This window comes from Carlito syrichta, unplaced genomic scaffold (genome assembly GCF_000164805.1).
Source record: "Carlito syrichta isolate Samal-C Ts95f unplaced genomic scaffold, Tarsius_syrichta-2.0.1 Scaffold99113, whole genome shotgun sequence".
NCBI lineage: Eukaryota > Metazoa > Chordata > Mammalia > Primates > Tarsiidae > Carlito > Carlito syrichta.
Genome location: NW_007043209.1, coordinates 15,610 through 21,869, shown reverse-complemented (window position 1 = coordinate 21,869; position 6,260 = coordinate 15,610). Strand labels below are relative to the sequence as shown.

General features: G+C 48.2%; 1 pseudogene; it reads right to left on the bottom strand.

The window, feature by feature from the left end:
• Positions 1-272: 272 nt before the first annotated feature.
• LOC103265860 lies at positions 273-3,890 on the bottom strand (annotated as a pseudogene).
• Positions 3,891-6,260: the final 2,370 nt, after the last annotated feature.

The following is a 6,260-nucleotide window of genomic DNA, read 5'->3' as shown; positions in this document are numbered from 1 at the left end:
ATTTCTCAAAATATCCCATGGGAGACCTCTTGGCAAGAAATCAGTTTGTTTCCCAACTTGTTACAAATATATACAACAGGGCAAGTACAGGTAAAGTCTGGACCTCCCTTTGGTCCCCAATTTGCCAGGTTTGAAAGCCATGACGAATGAGAAGCTGGAGAGGTCTTAGCATATCGACCTATCAACATCTTTGTTTCAATGTGACAAAGGGATTTACTGGGAAAACTGTCCTACGCCCTTCATTTCCCCTCACCACCTCCGCCACCAATTACCTGAGCATCTTCATTTCTGGCACCTTCTGGAGCAGAGGCGAGGATGGACTGCACAGTTTGCGACTTCTCATCTGTGATGGGCTTTTCAGGCACTGCCCTGGGTGCAGGAGGCAGAAACAGGAGAGGGGGTCTGTCTTCTCCTTGGCCTCCCTGGATTCCGTTGTAAGAGGCTCCTTTCCAGCCACAGTTCCTGGACCAAACAGCACTGGTGTGACCTGTCCTGAAGTGGTACTGGAACTCCATGCACAGACCACTTGACAGGAAATCCAGGTACTGGTTTCAGAAATACTGGGGAACCGGTCCCCCCCAGCTGAGCAGGAAGGTCCTGGGACAAGAAGTCCTGCAGATTGACCTGGCCACCAGAGGATTGGTACTGGGTCTTCCAGAGTCAGCTGCCAGCCCCTTTGGGCTGGCTGCAATTTCAATTGTGGGTGCTCAGGTACACCTGCCAAAGGGAAAGGGAGAAGGAAAGAGGAGAGGGGAGAAGTTTCACGCCAGAAAAGCTGGAGACGCTTCCCCTTGAGAATGTGGAAGCTGTAGAGAATCTATTTTCCTTAGGTACAAAGAAGAGGGGAGAAAAAATTCCTTAGGGGGGCATCCCCTTGTAAGCACCATTCCAAGCTCAGGGGCTAGAGAAAAGCCACTAGGGACATATCATGTAAGACTCAGAGGAAAAGATAAGCTAGGGGTTCATAAATCTTGTGTGTCCTTCTGTGGAACTCTTAGTTTCTGCTCTTAAGGGCAATAGGTACAGAAAAACAGACTTGTGGAGTTGTGAGGTCACCTTTTTGGGAGGGGAGGAAAGCCCAGGGGAAGTGATGGAAGGTGAACAGCCAGGGACTAAGGAGAGAGCAGCAATATTCTGAGGGCCATGGGAAGCGAAGGGCTGCCCCTGGCGGTGAGCAAGCAGCACGTGCTTCTGGAGGGTAGCCCACTCAAGAAAGTTCCGCTGCAGAAAACACAAGTGGAGATGGCACCTCCTTGCAGTGGGTCTTCTGGTGCTCCTCCCGGGCTGCCTGGGTGGGAACAGTCTGGCCACACACCTCTGGGCCTTTCTGCTGCTGCTGCCTCCTGGCTCCCTTCTCATGGCCTCCTGAAGACTGCGCTCCTCCACCAAGTCCACCAAGCTGGTGCTGGCGCCTTCCCCTGCCAGGGCAACTTCTGACACCGGGCTCAGGTGCCTCTCCAGTTCACCTCCCTCTTCCTTGCCTCCTGCAATGTCACTGCTTCCCTGCTCCACCAGTGGCGGTGGATCCCGGCTGCCCAAAGGTGATGGTGGCGCAGAAGACTATTAAGCTGCTGTCTCACTGCTGTCCACCTCTTTTCCAGCCAATGCTCTGCCACCTCTGTCTCCACTGCCTCCTCTGCCACAGCCGTCTCTTCTGAATCACCTCTCACTGACTCTGCCTTCTCGCCTCCACTCTCTGAGCCGCTCCCTACCAGGGAAGCTTCCTCAGTCACATCTTCCTCTTCCTCCTCCTCCTCCTCCTCTTCCTCCTCAGACAACTCCTCTTCTGGTGATGGCTGCTGGGGCTGCTGCGGTGGGGAGCCTCCAGCTCCAGAGACTGTGGACTGCTCAGAAGCCGGCTCCTGGGCCACTCCTCCACCACCAGGGAGTTAGTACCACTGCTGGGGACCTGGGGCATCCAAGCATGCAGTCTCTAGGTACAGAGTGGCAACACTAGTGAACTTTTTCTGGCAGATTGAGTTCTGGGCCTGAGCAGCTAGACTGACCTTGTGGCCTATGAGACGAATACAGAGACTGCCTCAGGTGGAGAAAGCTCTGCCACACGCTGTGTTTGCAGTGCCACTCACTGCCTTGTTGCCTGTATTGCAGGCATAGGGCCCAAGGACAGCTAAGCACCAGAGGCAGAGGACACACTGCATAGGTCCAGAAGAGGCTGAGGATGAAGGTGCGGGGGCAGAGGTGGGGGGCTCCTGAGGCAGCTGAGGTCACTGCCATGGCTTCTTGGCACTCACTCTTTCTGCCGGTTGCTGCAGCTTTGATGTCTCAGAGGTGAGGTCCCCAAGGGCTCTAGCTCGTAGGGGAAAAGGAAGTTGCCAGTGGACTTGAAGGGATTGGTGAGCAGTGCCCAGCTGGGTCGTAAAGTCACCAGCTTACTTAGCTGCCTACATGTGGCTGTGCCACTTTCTACCTCCCCACTGATGGCCGAGCCCTTGCTCCCTGGTGGGGGGGGGGGTTCATGAGCTTTACTCTTGGATACCACTGCTTTCATGAGCACAAACTTATTGAAAGCAGGCAGCCCCAGAGCTGTCACTGTGCCTGCCTGCTCCAGTGGAGAGCAGGGTCAGGCTCTGTGGCACTGAGCGCTGTGATAGAGGCCCCCCGAGGCTTGCTTCTGACACCTCCACCTGGTGTGGCTGCCTCTTCTGGTGGTACAGACATGCCACAGGGCAGAACACTGCTGGCTATGACATCGTCTAGATGCTGGATTCCAGGTGTGGGTTCATCTGCATGTATGGGTGCTTTCCCCAATGCCCATGGAAATGCACTCTGAGGCTGCCATGGGTGGTGAAGCGCTCACCACAGACATCGCCCTTGTAGGGCCTCTCACTTGTGTGGGGACGAAGATGGATCTGCAGGACGCTGTCACGACCAAAGACTTGGGTGCAGGAGCGGCATCTATGCCTTCCACTGGGCTTCTCCGAGGGACCCATCACTTTCCCATAGCCCAGCTCGCCACTCTTGTCCTTTGACTTCAGGAGCCCTGGCGAGGCAGCAGCCACAAGGCCCCTGGCGGCCCGGTGGTACTTGGGACGTGCCCGATGTGGTACTTGGGACACGCCCGATGAGGTGGGGCAACCAGCTGGTCTGTGCTGCCCGGCAGAGACGGGAAAGAGGCAGAGGTCAGTTTGTGACCTCACCCCACCCCTCCAGCAGAGAAAATACCCCGGTGGGTGGTAAAGGCGGAAGACAGCGTGCTTGGGTACTTCTGCCCCTGTGGGGGAAGAGGAGGAGGAGGAAGAGGCCAGTGTCCTGCTGGTTTGGACAAGCTTGGCGGGGCTGAAGTGGAGCCACAGGGGCTTGGTGGGAGAAGCAGTCCCTGTCCCAGGTGGCTCTGAGGGACTGGCAGAAAACTCCCCCCTCCACCAGGGAGTCGTCTGGCCTCAGGAGGCAAGCGGCAGCACCTGCCTGCAGATTTGCACAGCCATCTGCATCTGATGGGTCTGCCCCTGCTGCAGCACCCATAGCTCTTCCAAGATCAGGGGATATTAGAGCGGCCACTGCTTACACCTGGAGGTGGAGTGGGAGGTGGAGGAGGAGTGGGGAGCAGGGATGGATTCTGGAGGAATGGGATTGCTCCCAGCTTGGGACTGGCCAAGATCAGGACCCCACCTCCCGAAGCTGCGGTACCTGTGGCAGCGCCCGGGACACACCCAGAAGACTCCTCTCCTCTCGGCTCTGGAGGCTGAAGAGTTGGGGGGGTAGAACATGCATTCTGGTGGGCGAGGAATTCAGCTGGGTCCGTGAACTGTGCACAGCACTAGGCAAGACTATGGGGTGATCCTCCTCACGGCATCACCCTTCTCAGTCACGCTGGGACCTTCGCAGCCTGAGATGAACTGTTGGGGTTTCCATTGTTTTCTCTGAGACATTCCTGGGAGAGGGAGGGCCAACACTCATGGACTTTTTTTTTTAGATTAGAAAATATAGTTCATTTAAAGTTAAATTAGAAAGAGAGAGCGAAAAAGAGGAGACCTCACTCCGCAAGGTAGGGCAGGAGACCACACCAGGAAACATGGCCTGGTCATGGCTCAAAGAGCACACGGCCATACCATAGTTTAGCAAGGCAATGGCCGCAAGAGCCTGCACTCGCAGTCTTTACCGGGGTGACCTGGTCTGCTCTCCCCCTTGGGTCTGAAGCCAGCTAATGCCTCTCCATCAGTGAAAATCACTGTGAAGCAGAGATGGTCTCCTTTCCCAGAGACAGACTCTCTATCTCTATGTTATAATTCTTATGGAATTTCTAAAACTACTATAAAATAAATGCCTCACAATAGTAACTTAAAAATTGTTTTTAGAAACTATTTCTCAAACAACACAACCACTACATAAGACAACAACAAAAAAAGAAGTTAAAAAGCCATCCATATTTGGACATAATGTCCATGTTGTTGAAACTCAACTAAATATTGGATCCACTACATTTAGGAGGAAGATTTTGGCATCGTGGCTTTGTCTGTTCTTCACTATGTCATATACCAAAGTGTATTTAAAGGAGTTAAATACCTGCTGTACATAGTGCTAGCCTGGATTCGGTAACCTACAAATGATTTGTATCAGATATGAAATGCATTACATTTTTTGTAATGTTGAAACATCCATCTGTCAAGAAGATAACTAAAACTATTAAAAAGAGCTTAAAATTATTTTTAGAAGGAAAAAGACCAAGGTCTTTATTTTCTAAGAAATATCCTAGACCATGTGGAAGACTGTTTAAATACAAAGAATTTACTTTAGGTAGTATAATGAGTGGGGTTATAAATAAGCAAACAAGCAAATGCTCGTTTAGTCCTTGAAGGTTCCAAAGTAAAAAAAATTAAATTCCAATTTTTGCGTACATTTAGAGTACTCACATATTACTCATGAACACACATACAGATATAATAATTTCTAGTTTAGTTTGAGCGATTATATTAGTAAAATAAACTATAAAGTTGTCAATTAATAGTATAGCTATATACATATATGTGTGTATATTAATGTATTTTTTGCACATTAAAAATATATTTTCTCCAAAAAATTCCCCATTTTCTTTCTTTCCACACCTTTCATTTTTCATGTTTATGTATTTATTTTTAAAGATATGGAGTACAATTCAGGGTTAGGCATACAAATGTGGATTATGCAGGTACCCTTGTTGACGAGGTGTGCCCTTCCCTCTCCTGCCAGATTCCCTCAACTGACAATCCCTTTCTCATTACTATATAACAATTATGATAATTGTCAAGGTCCACTTATGAGTGAGAACATATGGTACTGTTCTTTGTTTCTGTGATAAATCACTTAGTATCCACACCTCCTTACCTCCTTTGAAGAATTCATGGAATACATACACAAATACTAAAGAGAGTCAGAAAAGTAAAAAGAGAAACACATAAATTACATAAAAAACAATCATGGTGACAATAAAATATGCAAGAATTTTTTAAAAATTATACCAATAGGTGGAATAGTAAAGGAATTATTTATAAAATACATGTGCACATGTTGCCGGATACATGCAGGAGAAATGTCTGTCACATTATAATTGTTAGCTTTACTTCCCTAATTTGGAAATTTTACTTTTCCTTTCAAATCAAAGAATAACTAAGATTGAAGCAACGAAGAATAAAATTGAATAAGAAGGAACTAGAAAATCTAATTTTCAAACTCACACTGTCACTAATTAGATGCTAAGTCTGAGTTTTTAATATAGGGCTTTAGAGTTCAAATATATATATTTTTATATTTTTTATTTTCAAGACGTGGGGTACAGTTCAGTGTTAGGCATACAAATGATCATTATGTGGGTACCCTTGTTGATGAGATGTGCCCCCTCCCCAGGCAGATTCCTACTACTGCCAATCCTGCTTCTCTGCTCCCCTCCTGGCAGTTTCTTGCTACCGTCAATCCTTTTCTTATAGCATTATGCTAATTGTTCAAGGTCCACTTATGAGTGAGAACGTGTGATACTCAGTTCTTCGATTTTGTGAAAGATTACTCGGTATTATAGACACTAAGTCCATCCAGGTTGCTGTGAAGTTCATGATTTTGTTCTTCTTTATGGCTGTGTAATATTCCATGTATATGTATATGTACCACATTTTAAAAATTCAGTCCTCTTTTGATGGGCAGCAAGACTGATTCCATTTTCTTGCTACTGTGAACAATGCTGTGATAAACATACGTGTGCAGGCATCTTTTTTATAGAATGATTTGTGTTCTTCCAGTTATATTCCTAGTAGGGAGATTGCGAGGTCATA